Source organism: Bufo bufo, chromosome 3 (genome assembly GCF_905171765.1).
Source record: "Bufo bufo chromosome 3, aBufBuf1.1, whole genome shotgun sequence".
Classification (NCBI taxonomy): domain Eukaryota; kingdom Metazoa; phylum Chordata; class Amphibia; order Anura; family Bufonidae; genus Bufo; species Bufo bufo.
The window spans coordinates 593,816,453-593,836,612 of NC_053391.1; the positions used below are offsets into that span (position 1 = coordinate 593,816,453).

The following is a 20,160-nucleotide window of genomic DNA, read 5'->3' on the forward strand; positions in this document are numbered from 1 at the left end:
TGCTTGTGAGAGAAATGCATCTATTTGTGCAGCTGAAATAGGGAATAATATGGCTGAGGAGGACATAAGAGAAGCCCAAAAAGACCTGTTTCTTCACAGTTATGATTCTACAATGAAGCACAGTTATTATGCAAACTTTTAATACGGAGGCATGCTTTAAGTGTATTTTGTATTTGAATTAACGAGAAGATAAAGTAATTGGATTTTCTTGTATGAATTTGAAAGAGCAATGCAGGTCCCTGTGCTTATGGATGACTGAGCGGCTGATCATATAAAATGGCTACTTATGTATACGAATCAGCTCAAAGCCGCCAGGTACAGTTAAGAGAGTTTATGAGAAGATGGCAGGAAGCAGCAAGCTGGACCTCTGGTGGACAGTAATCACAGTATCAAAGGGTGAGTGCTCCAGCGTCCAAGATATACGGTATATAGTATAAAACTTGACTTATTAAAGCATGGTTAACCACTTCTCGACCGCCCATTGACTACAAACGTCTTGGGCTGTCGGGTTTATCTCTGATTAGACGGTTTAGAATGTCTTTTCAGAGATAGCAGCTGCACGCTAATTGTGCAGCTACCGAGTGGGGGCCCGCTGTCAGTGACAGCAGGGCACCCCAGAGAGAAGGCAGGGACCGTTCCTTGGTGTCCCTGCCTTCTGGACCGCGGTATACACAGCTCTGAATGAGCGCTGTGTATACAGATCAGGAAGCGATCTGCTGCTTCCTGTCCCAGCTTGGTGGTCTTCAACAGACCTCCATCAGCCCTGCACTGAGGCTGTACAGGGCTGTATTATGCTGTACAGCATCTCTGGGGGGGGGGTTTCTCCTGTAACTGGGGCTACTCCCAGTTACAGGAGAAATCAATTGTCACGAGGGTGTCAAGAGCCACGCCTGACTCCGTTATACCCGGGGTCAGGAAGTCGCAGCGGGTGGCTGCGCGCTCTATGTAGAAACATAGTGCTGTTTCTTTATGGTAGCTTTCTGGGTTTGCCTTGCAACCCTTTTTGGCTCACTCAGGGATTCGTAGCTCCTTCTCCTCAGCTGTTTCTTGTCCAGCAATCCCAACCTCCTTATATTCCCCTCTCCCACTTCTCTGGTTGCCAGATATAGAGCTTCCTGCCTGGACTTCTATACTGACCCACTGGAGCTGAGTAGCTGTGATCCCTGGTTGTTGTTCCAGAGAGTTACCCTCCGGATCCCTGTGGGCCTTGGTGGTCTGCTTTTGTCGCCCACCTGGGATTATATGTTTTGTCTGTATTGTCTGTCCTCTCCTTGGTGTTTTCCTTTAGTGTCAGTGGTGCGGACTAGTGTTCCCACCGCCCCGTTCACTACACAGGGCTCATCTTAGGGAAAGCCAAGGTTTAGGCACGTGATCGGCGTACGGGTGAGGAACCAGTCTAGGGACGTCAGGGCAGTCAGGTGCCAGCCGCAAGGTGAGTCAGGGGTCACCACCTTTCCCTCTCCCTTGGACAGGGCCTTCCCATTTCCCTCCCTTTGCGTGACGCCGTTCATTACATCAATAGTGAAAAAAAAATAAAGTGAAGTTAAATGTCCCCTAGAGGTCTTGTATGACCTTATGGGGGACACAAAGTGTAAAATAAAAAAAAAATAATAATACGGTGTTTTATAAAAAAAAAAAAAAAAAAAAAAGTTTCACATGTAAAAAAAAAATTATATGAATTCGGTATTTATTTCTGCATCTTTAAAAACATTTAAAATTTGGAATCCGAAGTCAGGTTTAGGCTACTTTCACACTAGCGTTCGGAGCGGGTCCGTCTGATGTTTCATCAGACGGATCCGCTCCTATAATGCAGACGTTTGCATCCGTTCAGAACGGATCCGTCTGCATTATAACTTAGAAAAATTTCTAAGTGTGAAAGTAGCCTGAACGGATCCGTCCAGACTTTACATTTGAAAAACAATGGGGGCGGATCCGTTTGAAGATTGAGCCATATTGTGTCATCTTCAAAACGGATCCGTCCCCATTGACTTACATTGTAAGTCTGGACGGATCCGCTCGCCTCCGCACGGCCAGGCGGACACCCGAACGCTGCAAGCAACGTTCAGGTGTCCGCTCACTGAGCGGAGGCTGAACGCTGGCAGACTGATGCATTCTCAGCGGATCCGCGTCCACTGAGAATGCATTAGGGCTGGACGGCTGCGTTCGGGGCCGCTCGTGAGCCCCTTCAAACGGAGCTCACGAGCGGACACCCGAACGCAGGTGTGAAAGTAGCCTTAGTACCGAGGTACTAGCTGGTACCAAACCAGACTACGGATTCCTACTTTTAAATGTTTTTAAAGATGCAGAAATAAATACCAAATTAATTCATTGAAGTCTTGCGTGACTTTGGCTCAAACTAAGTTTCCCTACACGTAGGCAATACATTTTAATGCTGTACAGAGACAGCATTAAAATCGAAGTGTTTGACTGAAACGACTTCGGATCAATGATCTGAAGCCCCATTCGCTGAACACTAGTGCCGGGTGTCGGACCCCCACCGATCAGATAGTCATGACCTATCCTGTGGATAGGTCACCAAAATAAATCTCTGCACAACCCCTTTGAGGTGTCAGGCAGGGAATTATTATTCCCAAAGAGGAATATTATCTCTCATATATGCTCAGCTTCTAAATGCCGAAGCAGTATAAACAAGCCTGCAAGGTATACATTAACATGCTATATATAACTTCCAAATCTATAGAGGAACATGTGACCCATTTATCAGAGAAGACCTACTGCAGAAGCAAAAACCACTTGATCAAAGTCATTTGACACTTGCGATTAGAAGGGCATACTTTTTAACCCTATACTGGCATAAAGGCTTCAGCATGTTATACAATATCCTTTGCATATCAGAGGCTTAACAGATTATGTTGTATGTACTGTTGCAAAATGTTTGTACGCACCAGATCTGTTGTAGAAATCTTTGCACCTGAATATCCATTTCAGTTTTTATAGCTTTTTTTAGTGTTCAAAAAACATGAAAGTAAATTCATGTGTGTAGGAACTCTTAGGGTGGTACAAAGGTAATGGGAATTATAAAGGAAGGCCTTCTTCTGTCTGCTCGATCCACTTATGACTTTGGCTCGAAAACCTTGATAAAAAAAACTGCCACAAAAACCACCAGAGGCGCGTGAAACCACTATTTCATAAGAATGTTTCCGTATAACATGTATGCCAAACAATGTTCTTCTAGCTACAACTAAATTTACACTGTGTTCTGTATTTTTTCTACGTTTCCTACTGAACATATGGCCTGACGTATGGAGCAGTATGCCTATACAGATGTGTCCTTCTTTACCTTTTCTCTTGACCGTTTGTCATGCTCTGTTGGGCACAGTCAACGTTTTTCCCCCCAAAGCTGGTCATGTAGTGCCACTCAGTTTGCTTTTGGTTCAAGACATTCTGAGATGAGCGGTACGAGATGACCAGCTTTCGGGAAAAAAAAGCTGACACTGCCCGACAGAGTACCACAAACAAAAATCAAGAGAAAAGGTAAGAAAGGACACATCTGTACGTCTGTCACTGACTGCCATTAAAAAATGACCAGTGAGCTTTTAATACAGCCCCAATGCCCGGGCCCCTCATATAGGCTATACTTACCCGGCTCCCCAGCACCCGCGTCGTTCCTAAAGCCTGCACAGCCGCCGCTGCATCTCCCCAAAACATTCAGCGACAGGGGGGGGGAAGCAACCAATGGCAGGCCGCAATGGGGACAAGCCTCCCTAGCATTGCAGGTGACATCCCCGTCATGGCCTGCTATTGGCTGCATAGTATCTGATCTGTGGGGGCCTGACACCCAGTACCCCCGCCGATCAGCTGTTTGAGAAGGCACTGGCGCTCGCAGTAGCCTTCCAGAGAATGGTCATTAGTGTAAAAGTCTCAGAAAATCCTTTTAACTGCTCGACTGCAACACAGGAGATACAAGTACTGGAAGCTAAACTATTCTTTTGCCACCTGTCTGCAGCCAACAGAATTGGGAATAGCTGTGGACAGGATTTGTAAAAAAAAAAAAAAAAAAATTTAATGTTCCCCAGCTTTTTATGTAGATTATATATGCTGTAAAAAGGGGTTTAAAGGGGATCAGATTTACTTATTCCTCAAGTACTAGTTCATAGAATTACGATTACTTCCTGGTAACACTTCAAGTTCATTACTCATAACAACTAAAACAAGTGCTCTATATGACACTACATGCCTTATAATGTAGCAAAAACTATCTTAGTGCCATTAGTGGTTGATGATAGCCAGGTATTGAGAACAATGGGTTGGAAATTCAGTCAATTTTCCCTAAGTACACCATCTCTATATAATTCTATATCATTGAATTTTAAATGCAGAATATGTAACTGAAACATCTCAATTTTGTGCTTTAAGCAGAAACAGTCAATTTGTAAAACTTATTTCTGAAAGAAACTTATGGACTTATGTTAATACATGTAGTCAAGATTTGCACCCTTCCCTGGATGATTTAAAGGATAACTGTCACACTTAGACCCTAATTTCAATTTTCATATATGTAGTTACTAATAACATGATATTCCAGAATCAGTTACTATTAGACTGACTTATCCCATATTTAACAGCCTCACGTCCGCCCATAGGATATAAACGTCCTATGGGTGGACGTCTATTTCTGACAGCACGTTTTAAAACGTCCTGTCAGAAATAGCAGCTGCACGCTAATCGTGCAGCTGTTGATCGGGTTGCCCGCTGTCAGTGACAGCAGGGCAACCCTAAGACAAGGCAGGGACAGTTCCCAGGTGTCCCTGCCTTCACGATCGCTGCAGACACAGCGCTCACCGTGTGACCGCCGTGACCGGAGAGTGCAGGGGCTGTGTGAGGTCTCTCAGAGACCTCGATCAGCCCTGCTGTGAGGCTGTACAGCGCTGGATTGCTGCTGTACAGCCTCTATAGGGGTGCATTTGTCCTGTAACTGGGGCTACTATGTCAGCCCCAGTTACAGGAGAAATCAACAGTGTAAAAAAAAATAAAAAGTGAAGTAAATGTCCCCCAGAGGTCTTGTATGACCTTATGGGGGACGAAAAGTGTAAAATAAAATAAAAATAAAATAAAGGGTTGAAAAAATAAAATAAAAAAAAGTTTCACATGTAAAAAAATCCCAAGTAAGGAATAAAAAAAAAAATTTAAAATAGAAAAAATAAAATAAAATAGACATATTTAGTATTGCCGCGTCCGTAAAAACCAGCTCTATAAAAATATCACATGACCTAACCCCTCGGGTGAACACCGTAAAAAATTAATTAAAAAAACGGTGTCAAAACAAGCAATTTTTGTCACCTTGCATCACAAAAGGTGCAACACCAAGTGATCAAAAACGCGTATGTCCCACAAAATGGTACCAATAAAACCGTCACCTCATCCTGCAAAAAATGAGCCCCTACATAAGAAAATCTCTCAAAAAATAAAAAAAAACTATAGCTCTCAGAACATGGACGCATTAAAACATAATTTTTTGGTTTCAAAAATGCTATTATTGTGTAAAACTTTAATAAATGAGAAAAAGTATACATATTAGGTATCGCCACGTCCGTAACAATCTGCTGTATAAAAATGTCACTGAACCCCTCAGGTGAACGCTGTAAAAATAAATAAATAGAAACTGTGCTAAAACAACCAATTTTTTGGTCACCTTGCCCCATAAAGTGTTATAATGAATGATCAAAAAAATCATATGTACCCAAAAATAGTACTAATAAAACTGGCACCTTATCCCCTAGTTTCCAAAATGGGGTCACTTCTTGGGAGTTTCTACTGTAAGGGTGCATCAGGGGGCTTCAAATGGGACATGGCATCTAAAAACCATGTGGAGTTCCTTTCCTTCTGCGCCCTGCCGTGTGCCCATACAGCAGTTTATGACCACATGTGGGGTGTTTCTGTAAACCGCAGAATCTGGGTAATAAATATTGAGTTTGTTTGGCTGTTAACCATCGATGTGTTAAAGAAAAAAATTGATTAAAATGGAAAATCTGCCAAAAAAGTGAAATTTAAAAATTTGATCTCCATTTTCCTTTAATTCTTGTGGAACGCCTAAAGGGTTAACAAAGTTTGTAAAATCGGTTTTGAATACCTTGAGGGGTGTAGTTTCTACAATGGGGTCATTTATGGGGGTATCCACTATGTAGGCCCCACAAAGTGACTTCAGACCTGAACTGGTCCTTATAAAGTGGGTTTTGGCAATTTTCTTAAAAATTTGAAGAATTGCTTCTAAACTTCTAAGCCTTCTAACGTCCTAAAAAAATAAAATGACATTTCCAAAATGATGCCAACATAAAGTAGACATATGGGGAATGTTAAATAATAAATATTTTATGAGGTATCACTTTCTGTTTTAAAAGCAGAGAAATTGAAATTTAGAAAATTGCGAATTTTTCAAATTTTTGGGTAAATTTGGGATTTTTTCATAAATAAAGGTGAAATATTTAGACTCAAATTTATGACTATCATGAAGTACAATGTGTCACGAGAAAACAATCTCTGAATGACTTGGATAAATAAAGGCGTTCCAAAGTTATTACCACATAAAGTGAGATATGTCAGTTTTGCAAAATTTGGCCTGGTCAGGAAGGGGGCAAAGGACCCAGATGGGAAGTGGTTAATAAGATTCAGCCCTTAGCAACCAGTCTGCATAAAACTGCAATTTCACTATTCAGTTAAGATGGCCGCCACTGCCCTCATCCTGAGGCTAATCCCGCCTGCCCTCACTAGCCAGTAACAATAGCCCCCCAAAAGTGTCAGTAACCAGAGCCCTCCCCCTAAAGGGTTAATCTCCTGCAGCACAAAGGGGTCCTCTTACCACATGTTGCTTTCATTTATACACTGAGCAGATGGCAGATCTCCCTTCCCTGTTGTGCGCTGCTTCAGCTCTGCATTCTCCAGCTCTGACAAGTGAGGGAGCGTCTGCCAAGTGCAGGGACAGGGAGAAGTGCACACAGCCCAGGCACTGTTATCAGCTGCTGGGGAGGACCTGGCTTTAATCATTTACTTACAGTCCCTGGCTGTCAGTAATGTGACCTTGCAGGCTGCGTGCTCTGTGCTCTGTCCTTCAACAGATGGAACATACCTAGCAACCCTATTTTAAGCACAGGTAAAAGTAGGCAGTACAGGGAACAAAAATGTGGAATTAAGGGGTAATTGAATACACAGTGAAAAGTTGAAATAGGGCCACCAAGGAGATATTAATCACCACAATCCAATACTCCAAAAAAAAAAATATATAATACGACAGTTATACTTTAAAGGGGTATTCCCATCTCAGACAATAGGGGCATATTGCTAGGATATGCCCCCATTGTCTGATAGGTGCAGGTCCAACCTCTGGGACCCGTACCTACACCGAGAATGGAGCGGGGAAGGTGGTGGAGGGCGCACTGCGCATGCGCAGCAGCCCTCCATTCATTTTTTTGGGGCCGCCGAAAATAGCCGAGCACTGTTTTGGCTATTTCCATCGGCCCCATGGAAGTGAATGGAAGCGGTGGTCGTGCAAGCGCAGTCTGCTCCCATTCACCTGTATGAGGAGAGCGCTTGGCGGTGGCCAGACGTCAGGAAACCCGGGGTCCTCCAGCCACCACTCTCGTCGCTCCGTTCTCGGTGTAGGTGTGGGTCCCAGAGTTCCCCATCAAATAATGGGGGCATATAGCGATATGCCGCCATTGTCTGTGATGGAAATACCCCTTGAATCTAGTTGGTGGTAAAGGTTGATATTCATATCCAAGGGATGTTCTGGGAATTGGAATGCATTTTTTGAGATCCTCATTTAGCACATTAAGGCCAGTTTCACACAAGCATATTCAGTCCGGGAAACCCACTCGATGTGATGGCTTCATTTCCAGGACTGAACACTGCCCCTCTGACTGGAACTCACAGCATCATAATGACTTATGCTGTCAGTTCCTGCCCGATTGTGGGCCTACTGTACTGTACTCGTGGCTTTATGTGAATATAGTGCATAGACCAGCACAAGCTTGCAGCATTATATATCTGATGCTGTGATGATGCCTTAAGTTCGGATTAAAAGAGTTTGGTCTGGGAAATACAGCCATCACATGGAGTGGGTTTCCCAGACCGAACACAATTGTGTGAAATTAGCCATATTCCGGAAAGGCTTGCACTCTAGTGTATCTGTACCTTCTGAGCCATAGCAAGCAGAATGTATCTGACTGTGTCTGAGAAAATCCTTAGTGGGCAGAGTAAACGGTGCCTTCACTATACCCGTAAAGAACAATGATGGAGATTTATTAATACAGTCGTATAAATACATTTTGTGCATTTTATCACTCTATTTAGAACCCTATTGAGGCACAAAAAGTGTCTAAAACACATAATAAGGCCTCATGCACACAACAGTATTTTTACACGGTCCGCAAAACGGGTTTCCGTTGTTCTGTGATACGTGTCCGTTTTTTCTTCCATGTGTCTTCCTTGATTTTTGGAGGATCACCAGACAAGAAAAGTGAAAAAAAAAATCTAAGTCAAGTTTGCCTTGAAAATTATAGGAAAAAAACGGACACGGATCACGGACGCGGATGACAATCTTGTGTGCCTCCGTGTTTTTTCACGGACCCATTGACTTGAATGGTCATACAATCGTTGGAGGCGGGCAACTTTTTCGTTGGCTACCCTGTAGCAGAGTTGTCTCGTCTGAGCACCAGCTGTACGATTAATGCCTTCCTAGATCCTGGTTCTGCTGGACATCCCATAGATCTGTCCATGCTTGAACAACAATTCATTTGGCCACAAACTATGGCAAAGCTACTCTAGATGTCAAATATGGATAATAAAGTGCTTCTGCGTGTCTTCTCGTCTGTCGCCAGACTCTTTAGCGGCCCTGAACATTTGCCAAGTCTTCCTGAGTACTATATGGACTATGTTGATGTGCTTTGTAAAACTCCAACTTTGTTACCCCTACGACAGATGTGAACGTCGCCTTATCCATCAGTTCCAAGTCATCCAGCATTTCTAGGATTTTACCAAGTATAGTAGTCCACAATCTTGGCTAGCATGAAAACTGCAGGATTTTAGGATTATTTTTTAAATATAGATAGAAAAAAAAAAAAATCAACTAAAAATATGTTTAACATAAAAACTTGATTAAACAATAGGTTGTTATCCAGCCATATTAAGGGATACGGCCCAGATGTGCATATATAGAGCCCTGTTTAACGCGAAATGCCTCTGAAGCTCATCGCATTTGCGGAAAGTATGCAGAAAAAGATTTCAAGCCAAAAGGAAATAAAAATGACACAAGTAGTAGACAAAAAGGCAGTAAGGCAGGGCCTTAGCAGCTCTTTAAGCAAAGTAAGATAAAAAGGCATGACCATATGGTGGGAGATATCCTAAAGACTGTAACCAAGCTAAATGAAGCAGTAAAAAGGCACATGTCACAATTCAGTTGTTAGCATATATTGCAACAACTTTGGGCTGTTAAGACTCCATTCACATGCACTGTAACTTCATCCGGCAGGCTGTTCTGGCAGAGAAGAGCCTGCCAGAGTTCATGGGATTCCAGCATGGGATCCGGATACTGCCACTCACCGCCATGCCCCACAGACTGTAATGAGATATGACTGGGTTCTTTTCCAGGAACACTCATGTTGGAAAGTGGCCAGGTCTCATTATATGGAGGTGATGGCTAACCTCCAGAATTCCAGCTGTGGTGAAACTACAACTCCCAGCATGCTCCATTCATTTCTGTGGAGTTCTGAGAACAGCCAAGCAAGTGTACATCTTGGGAGTTGTAGCTTTACCACAGCTGGAGTGCCGGAGGTTAAGCCATCACAGGTCTATGGAGTCCAGCAGTGGCCGGCAGTATCTGGCATGAACTCCGGCAGGCTCTTCTTTGCCAGAGCAGCCTGTTGCATCAGGTTACTGCATGTGTGAATGCTGCCTAAGGACCAGAGATAATCTGTCGATTTTCCCCATAAGAGTGGACCATTCACATAAAAGAGTGGATTTCATATTCGAGACGCATGGCCAGAAGTTTTACTGACCATTCTTAAAATGAAGGTCTTAAAATGAAATTTTCTCTATCATCCATCATTACCTTGCAGGGTCTATCGTGACTAGGACAGCACTATGGGAAAAGCTGTATACTAAAAGGGAGTCTTCTGCAGAGATTGTCCGCTATTAAAGGGGTTCTCCAAGACTGGAAACCAGTGGTCAGAGTCACCTGTCATGAGTGTTCTAGGTCCTGCAGCAAGCTTCTATATCCAAAGCTTGTGGTCCTCACAGGAACAAAAGTGTGAAATGCTATCTACACGTATCAGCAGTGACCCGTGCAGGAACAGTACATGACCACTGAGCTTATGTCACAGATTTTGTTTTTTTTTACTTTTGTGCCATTTCCAGCCCCCTGACCACTGGTCCCTGGCCTTAGAGAGCTCCTTTATTGGATTGGAAACTAAAAAGTGAACATTAAAGGGTATGAACACCCACACACTATTTTTTTTTTTACAGCTACTATATGACAAAAGCATTTTTTATAATTGATTGTAATTAAAAATTCTCAACCGTTTGCTTTCTGCAGCCTGCATGCGTTCACATACACTGCAGATTCCTCTTCCACACGCCGAGAATAAATTGACCTGCAGTATGTTCTGGGAGAATTTTGCAGACTTTAGTGTAGGTTCACATCTGCGTTCTGGATTCTGTTATAAAATGGTTATAACGAAAAATAACGGAATCCATAAGACGGAAGGACGGATGCTGCATTTAAAAGGCATTCCGTTTTGCTTTCCGTCTTAATAAAAGTCTATGGGGAAGCATAAGGGATCAGTCTGGTTTCCGTTATGAAGAAGAGAGAAAAAAAAAGTCCTGTTGACAGTACTTTGTTTTCCGTCTTGCATAACGAGACCCAGACGGATCCGTTATGCTTCCCCATAGACTTCTATTAAGACGGAATGCCTCTAAAGGCTTCCGTTTTGACTTCCATCTTAGGGACCATTCACACATCCGTATGTGTTTTGCGGACCGCACATCACCGGCGCTCTCATAGAAAATGCATTTTCTTGTCCGTGGACAAGAATAGGACATGTTCTATTTTTTTTACGGATACGCGAACGCGGATGGGGACAGCACATTCCGGCCCCATTGAAAATGAATGGGTCCGCACCTGTTCTGCAAAATTGCGGAACGGATGCGGACCCGTTTTGTGGACCCTTATGGTTTCCGTTATAACGGAAAGCCATAACGGAATCCAGAACACAGATGTGAACCCACCCTTCCTGACAAGAGGCATTTCTATGGAATCTATGGAGACCCATTTGACTGCCCCTAGAATACTTCATCCCAAGGTTTGATTTTTGGGTTGGTGGATGATTTTCCCCTCAGTGTGGTCTTCCTTACTTCATATGAATTGTCATTTTATTATGTTAAGAAAGTTACTTTATTCAACTGGAAACACCCAAAAAAGCCTACCAGATCCGGTAAATTAACAAGTTACTCCCACTATATAAACTTACTTATATCTCCCACTAATGCCCTGACATATTTGATAAGATCTAAGGTCCTTGGTTAACTAGCCCTACTACCAACCAAGTTATTGGCCTCCTAAGGCCCCTTTCACACGGGCGAGTATACCACGCGGGTGCAATGCGTTCACCTCACGCATTGCACTCGCACTGAATCCGGACCCATTCATTTCAATGGGGCTGTGTACATGAGCGATGTTTTTCACGCATCGCTTGTGCTATGCATGAAAATCGCACCATGTTCTATATTCTGTTTTTCATGCAACGCAGGCCCCATAGAAATGAATGGGGCTGCGATGCGATTTTCACGGATGGTTGCTAAGGAGACGAGGAATGAGCGACCCGGGACCCCATTTACTTTGTTATTTTCCATTATAATATAATGGAAAATAATAGCATTCTAAATACAGAATGTAAAGTCAAATGTCACTTGAGGGTTAAAAAATTATAAAAACATTACTCACCTCATCCACTTGATCGCGCAGCCGGAATCCTCTTCTTTGTTCTTCTTGAAGGACCCGGACACTAACGTCACCGCGCTTACCACATGGTGAGCGCGATGACGTCAGCGAAGGTCCTTTTGCAGGTCCTTCAAGAAGAACAAAGAAGATCCCGGCTGCGCGATTAACCCTCAAGTGACATTTGACTTTGCATTCTGTATTCAGAATGCTATTATTTTCCCTTATAACCATGTTATAAGGGAAAATAATAAAATCTACAGAACACCAAACCCAAACCTGAACTTCAGTGAAGAAGTCCGGGTTCGGCTCTGGGTACCACATTGAGCTTTTTCTCACGCGCGTGCAAAACGCATTGCACTCGCGCAGAAAAAGCTGAGCATCGGAACGCAATTGCAGTCAAAGCTGACTGCAATTGCGTGCCTACTCGCGCGGGTTTTCCGCAATGCACCCTGAACGCATCTGGCCCTCACCCGTGATGCCAGTGTGAAAGAGGCCTTCACATCACTGTTTAGGTTTCCATTCTTCTGATCTGTCAGAAGAAGAGAGAATAAAAAAAAAAAAAAATGGATCCGGTTGTATCAGTTATCATCCGCTTGAGCCATTTCCAGCTGAGATCCGTTTTTTTAGACGGGAAAAAAAGTACTACATGCGCTTTGTTTCTCTCTCTCTTCTTCTGACAGATCACAAGAATGGAAAGCTGATGCACCCTAAGGGTCCATTCACATGTCCGCAAAATGGGTCCGCATCCGTTCCGCAATTTTGCGTAACGGGTGCAAACCCATTAATTTTCAATGGGGCCGGAATGTGCTGTCCGGATCTGCACTTCCGCATCCGTGCTTCCACTTCCGCAAAAAATAGAACATGTCCTATTCTTGTCCGCAATTGCGGACAAGATTAAGCATTTTCTATTATAGTGCCGGCGATGTGCGGTCCGTAAATTGCGGAATGCACATTGCCAGTGTCCGTGTTTTGCGGATCCGCAATTTGTGGATCCGCAGAACACTTACGGATGTGTTAATGGACCCTTAGGCCTTTTTCACACTACCGTTTTTTTTTTCGTTTTGCGGGCCGTTTTTTGCGTTCCGTATACGGAACCATTCATTTCAATGGTTCCGCAAAAAAAACGGAATGTACTCCGTATGCATTCCAGTTCCGTATTTCCGTTCCATTGAAAGATAGAACATGTCCTATTATTGCCCACAAATCACGTTCGGTGGCTCCATTCAAGTCAATGGGTCCGCAAAAAAAACGGAACACATACGGAAATGCATCTGTATGTCTTTCGTATCCGTTCCGTTTTTGCGGAACCATCTATTGAAAATGTTATGCCCAGCCTAATTTTTTTCTATGTAATTACTGTATATGCCATACAGAAAAACGGAACGGAAAAACAGAACGGAAACACAACGGAGCAACGGATCTGTGAAAAACGGACCGCAAAACACTGAAATAGCCATACAGCAGTGTGAAAGGGGCCTAAATAAGACCTTCCTGATAACATCCAGAGAATGCAAAAATTCTGCTCACTGCTGAGAGTTTGCTTCAATCGTATCCAGTCCTCTGTGAGTAAAGAGACGTCTCTCCTGCTGTGATCGCTGCCGCACTATAGGTACAAATGTACCAGTTTGGGGTACAGGCTACTGAGCCCACAGAGGAGAGATTTCAAAAATCTGCAGCCTGCCCTAAAATGAGCCAAGTCTTCTAGCTATACGTGCCCACACATAGTACATAAAAGTCAGCTGAATCCACTGCGAGCGCGGATATCACACAGTATTGAAAGAAAACATGCAATTATCAATATATACCCGTGGCGTGCAAGTCTCTAATGGAGTTAGGGTTCATGCACACAGCCGTATTTTCAGTCCACGTCCGATCCGCGTTTTTTGCAGATCGGATGCGGACCCATTCATCCCAATGGGGCCTCAAAAGTTGCAGACAGCACACTGTGTGCTGTCTGCATCCATATGCTCGTTCCCGCGGCCCCGCAAATAAATAGAACATGTCCTATTCTTGTCGTTTTGCGGTCAAGGATAGGACATTTCTGCAGGAGAAAAAAAAAATCATGGCGGCGAGCACTCGGCCGGGAGGAGTCGTGTGCCGGAGCCCTTAGTGATTGCCTTTTAGAAGGGTATGAGCCCATTGATAGCAATAGTACATTGGTTGAGATTGTTCTCGGGGTGCATGTTTCAGATAGGGAGTCTTTGCATACCTCAGCGTTAGCTAAAAAGGCGAATCAACGCCAATCCCCACCCCGGGGGCAATTAACTCTTTAATGTCTTTTTACTCGCAGCCCTCCGAAAGCCATAACTTTTTTTTAATTTTTCATTCACAGAGCCGTACGAGGGCTTATTTTTGCACTTTCCATTGGCACCGTCTACAGTTACATAAAATGTGGTGGGAAGCAGGAAAATAAAATTCCAAATGGGGTGGAATTATAAAAAAAACAACAACATTCTGCCACAGTTTTATAGGGGGGTTTTCTTACACCATTTCCTACGCGGTAAAACTGACCTGTTACTTTTATTCTTCGTGTCTGTATGATTACGGTGATACCACATATGTATAGATTTTTCTAGCATTTTAATACTGGGGGGGGGGGGGGGACTTTGAAAAATGTTTTATTTCTTTTCATCGCCATATTCTCACCCCTCTAACTGTTTTGTAGTTATGTGTATGGAGCTGTGTGAGGGAGATCTGTACTTTTTTATTATACCATTTTATTTACACTTTGGGGAAAGAGGGGTATTAGAATTTTTTAATTTATTTTTTTTTTTATACTTTTTTTTTTTTTACACATTTTTATAGTTCCTACAGGGAGCTATAACAAGAAATCGTCAGATTGCTTGTCTCATACACTCCAATGCATTAGCATTTTACTAGGTTCCTATGGAGCCACAGTCAGGGGTTCCATAGAAACGGAGGACAGCGGCTGCCGCACACACGCTCCGACTCCCCTGATCCCTGCCGGGGAGAGCCGAAGAACACTCGGAAGTGCTCACTTTGACCACGGCATCTGAAGGATTAAAAGTCTGCAGCCTGTATTACATCTGGTTGCGGGCATTAGTGCACGTGCCAGCAGGCGCCATTTTTAAATGCCTGGCTACCAACGTAAATTTACGTTGGACGGTCGGGAAAGGGTTAAAGAGAGCTCCTTTTAGTTCTCCTGCACTTAGAACTTTTTATCAAGTTACAGTAGAAAGCGTGTTATGTAATATTATTACTTTATGGTATGGAGGCGGTACCAGTACGGAAAATAAGGCAACGCGTAAAGTAGCAAAGGCAACTGAAAGCATTGAGAATGTGGCTGAAAGACGGGGGGGCTCAGAAAGCAAGAAGCATTATTGGGGTCTGTTTAATCTTATGGCACCTGGAAGAAGGTATAGGACAGGGAGCAGCACTCCAGCTGCTGTGAAACTCTTCTTTTAACTCCCATAGAAGTGAAGGAAGGGTCTAGGAGTTTGCGATGTAACACAAATCAATATGAATAAAAAGTTTTTATCCGTGAGCAATTCGATTTTTAGATAATGAGATTAATTGTTAGGGCCATTATTAATTTTATTTATTTCTATATGTACTGTTTTTATAGTTCTCTCTCTTTTAAAAGGGGTTGTCTAGGAATTAAGAAAATTAAAATACTTAAATATTACTTTATTATCAATATATTCCCAAATAACTTTCATTACTTAGAATGGCTTGTTTTGTCCGGGGAGCGATCATTAGGAGAAATAAAATGGCCACCGTCCTATCAGTGCACACAAAACCTGTCCTAATCACACAGGAGTACAAGTTACTTCACAACACTGAGCTAAAGAGCTGCCTCATCCTCCTCTCTGCTCATCAGGGATTATGATCCTGAATTCAGCTGATAAGAACTTTAGCCGAATCGATGTGGGAATGGAGTTCATGAGGGGATATGAATTACAGAGAGGAGGGAGGGGGTAATGAGCAGCAGCACTTGTAAGTAGCCTCTATTACCACAGTCTGTCCTGTCCATCCTCTCTGTACTTCAGGTCTCCTTAGGGTCCATTTACACATCCACAAAATGGGTCCGCATCCGTTCCGCAATTTTGCGGAACAGGTGCGGACCCATTCATTTGCAATAGGGCCGCAAAAGATGCGGACAGCACACAGTGTGTTGTCCGCATCCGCACTTCCGTTCCGCGGCCTCGCAAAAAAATAGAACATGTCCTATTCTTGTCCGCAGCCACGGACAAGAAAAGGCATTTCTATTATAGTGCTGGCCATGTGCGGTCTGCAAAATGCGGAACGCACATGGCCGGTGTCCGTGTTTTGCGGATCCACAATTTGCAGACCGCAAAACAGTTGCGGACGTGTGAATGGACCCTTATGTCTTCATTCCTACAGAGATTCAGCTGAAGATCTTATCAACTGTATTCAGGATCATAACCCCTGACAAGTAGAGCAGAGAGGAGGATGAGGCAGCTCTTTAGCTCAGTGTTCTAAAGTAACTTGTCCTCCTGTGTGATTAGGACAGGTTTTGTGTGCACTAATAGGACGGCGGCCATTTTTTCTCCCCTAATGATCGCTCCCCGGAGAAAACGAGCCATTATACCTAATGAACGTTATTTGAGAATATTTTTTATAATAAAAGTAATATTTAATTATTTTCATTTTCTTAATTCCCAGAGAACCCCTTTAGCTTGAATTGTATGCTTGTAATTTATTTTCCTGTGCTTCTTGTGAAATGACAATAAAGTAATACAGACCACGGGAGATCTGCTCAGCTAAACAAATGCAGACCCTCAAAACAAATACATAACCTAGAGTACCTATAATACGACCTAAACACGAACCTTTTGAGTCCCTGAAATAATACAGACCACTGACTCGACTCCCCATTAATACAGACTCCAAACCAGTGTCCCTCTTAATGCAAACCCTATGCCAGACATCCCATTAATTACAGACCCTATAGCAGACACCCCTAAATACTGTATCTAGACTGGACTCTCCCTTATTACAGACCCCAGACCAGACTCCTTCTTAAAAAGGATCGCATGCCAGACTCCCCCTAACTACAGATCCCATATTAGATGCCCCCCCCCCCAATACAAACCCCTGACAGGAGTCCCATTAACCATTAATTTAGACCCAAGATTTCCCTTTGATACAGATCCTATGCCAGAAACCTCCCTAAATACAGACCCCAGACCCCCCATTAAGACCGACCCGAGACTCCTCCTAATACAGACCTCCATACCAGACTGACCCAAAAATACAGACCTCAGGCTGGACTCACTCCTAAGTACAGACCCCTGACCGCACTCTATGTTAATACAGACCCCCAAACTCCCCTTAATACAGACCCCATGCCAGATGCCTCCCGAAATACTGACTCCAGACCAAACTCCCCAGTAATACAGAGCCCATGCCAGATTGCCCCTAAGTACAGACCCCAGACCAGACCCGCTAAACAAATACATAACCTAGAGTACCTAAAATACAACGTAAACGAGCCCCTGAAATAATACAGACCCCTGACCACACTCCCCATTCATATAGACCCCCGACTGGTCTCCCCCTTAATACAGACCACAAGCAAGACTGCCCCATACCAGACACCCCCTAAATATTATACTAGATGCCCCCCAAATACAAACCTCTGAAAGGATTCCAGTTAATACAGATCCAAGACTCCCCCTTAATGCAGACCCTATCCCAGACACCCCACTAATTACAGACCCCAGACCAGACTCCGTATTAATACAGACTTCATACTCCTCCTTAATTCAGACCCCCATGCCAGACTGCCCCCCAAAAAATGACCCCAGGCTGGACTCTCCCCTAAATAAAGACCCCTGACCTGTTAATACAGACCCCATCCAAGACTCCCAAGACAGATCCCATGCCAGAGGCCTCCCTAAATACAGATCCAGACCAAACTCCCACCTAATACAGACCCCTTTGCCAGATTACCCCCAAGTACAGACTCCAGACCAGATATGGAGAGCCTCACCTCACTCTATTCCTACGTTACCCCTCTGGACTCTGCCGCAAACAATGTCCCAACACCTAGGAATATTTCAGGACTCTGTCTATGGTGGTAGTGCAGGAACGGGGAGAGGCGAGGACATTTTATATAGAATAAGGCACCCGGGAAAGGTTCCTGGAGAGGTGCCAGGTGTAGTTATTGATCCCCATCCTCCGACACCTTCTGACAACCCTGTCTTAGGGGCCGTTCACATCACGTTTTTCCCCACATTCATCGTATATACATGACATACGGGTTAGGCCTCTTTCACACTACAGTATGTCCATTTCAGTGTTTTGCGTTCCGTTTTTCACGGATCCGTTGTCCCGTTTTTGGGTTCCGTTGTGTCTCCGTTTCTGTTCCGTTTTTCCGTTCCGTTTTTCCGTATGCCATATACAGTATACAGTAATTACATAGAGAAAATTGGGCGGGGCATAACATTTTCAATAGATGGTTCAGCAAAAAACGGAACGGAAACGGAAGACATACGGATGCATTTCTGTATGTGTTCAGTTTTTTTGGCGGACCCATTGACTTGCATTGAGCCACGGACCGTGATTTGCGGACAAACATAGGACATGTTCTATCTTTTCACGGCACGGAAAAACGGAAATACGGAAACGGAATGCATACGGAACACATTCCGTTTTTTTGCGGACCCATTGAAATGAATGGTTCCGTATACGGACCGTATACGGACCGCAAAAAACGGACCGCAAAACGGAAGAAAAAAACGGTAGTGTGAAAGAGGCCTAAACGGATGCCACAAAGTGGCACCCATCACCATAGGGTTCACTAGTATAAAAAATAAATAAAAGAAAAAAACATCAGTTAACGTATACACCCTTTAGCTGGGCGATGCAGCCTAGTTAAATATATATATATTTTTTTTTTTTGCAAAACAGCAATATGAAAAGCCCCTTAAAAAGTCAAACGAAACATGAACAGGAACAAAACAGCGGGGACTGGACCCATCGCCCTGCGAGGGACGCGCTATGTCCTGACACCGACCAGAAGTTTCTCATCCATTCAAAAGTGTTTAAAAAACACAATAAAAAAAACATCAGGAGGACGTGTGAGTGTGAGTGTGAGTGTGTGTGTCTCAGGGCTGAGTCCAGACCTTCTGTACCTGAATGAGAGGAAATCTGAATATGGAACATGACAGGAGCACCTGGTAATATGGAGGAGCCGGGAATGTACAACTACTCCCATCATACACAACACACTCCACATCCAGCAGCATGTGATCCTACACATATTCGCTCCACCACTACAACCTTTGCTCAACGAAGTCATGTCAGTAAGAGAGCGGAGAGTCCGCCAGTCACACAGCGCGTTACCTTGTAGCCACCTCTGCACACACCTCGGTCCGTACCGGCTCCGTCCGTACACACCTCGGTCCGTACAGGCTCCGTCCGTACACACCTCGGTCCGTACAGGCTCCGTCCGTACACACCTCGGTCCGTACCGGCTCCGTCCGTACACACCTCGGTCCGTACCGTACACGCAGTTTCCAGTCAGAGGAACTGGGGGAAAAACACATTTAAAGGACGTGACAAGTTTCCCCGGCCTGGCGGGCGGAGAGGGGAATGTCCCGGCAGTGGGAGGAGAGGAGCAGCTGACGAGCAGGGCACGTCCTCCCTCACTCAGTGCCCCATTCACACTGCACTGTCACCGGCTCGGGGGCGGGGGCAGCTTAACCCTTCCCTTCCTCTCCAGGAATGAATCGCTCAAGTTCTCTATATGTTATAGACTGATACAGCTCCAGCCACACAATTACTACAATACCCAGCCATAGTAATAAGTTACTACAATACCTGGTCATACACTCACGTACTACAATACCCAGGCATACAATTACTTACTATAATACCCAGCCACACAATTACTACAATACCCAGCCATACAATAAGTTACTACAATACCCAGCCATACAATAAGTTACTACAATACCCGGTCATACACTCACGTACTACAATACCCAGGCATACAATTACTTACTATAATACCCAGCCACACAATTACTACAATACCCAGCCATACAATAAGTTACTACAATGCCCTGCCATACAATCACTTACTACAATACCCAGCATTACAATAACTTACTACAATACCCAGCCATACAATTACTACAATACCCAGCCATACAAAAAGTTACTTCAATACCCAGCCATACAAAAAGTTACTACAATACCCAGCCATACAATCACTTACT

The 20,160-nt window shown here is 43.9% G+C and overlaps 1 protein-coding gene across 5 annotated transcripts in view; it reads right to left on the reverse strand.

The window, feature by feature from the left end:
• VDR (vitamin D receptor) overlaps window positions 1-19,352 on the reverse strand; it is a 227,083-nt gene extending 207,731 nt beyond the window's left edge. For 3 of the 5 annotated variants that reach the window (XR_005777732.1, XM_040425878.1, XM_040425881.1), the window contains exon 1: window positions 19,283-19,352. The gene's annotated coding sequence lies outside the window, so the exon portion shown is untranslated. Of the gene's footprint in view, window positions 23-12,420; window positions 12,447-19,282 lie in introns of those variants that run through there. The other 2 variants (XM_040425880.1, XM_040425879.1) reach the window with 2 other exon arrangements.
• Window positions 19,353-20,160: the final 808 nt, after the last annotated feature.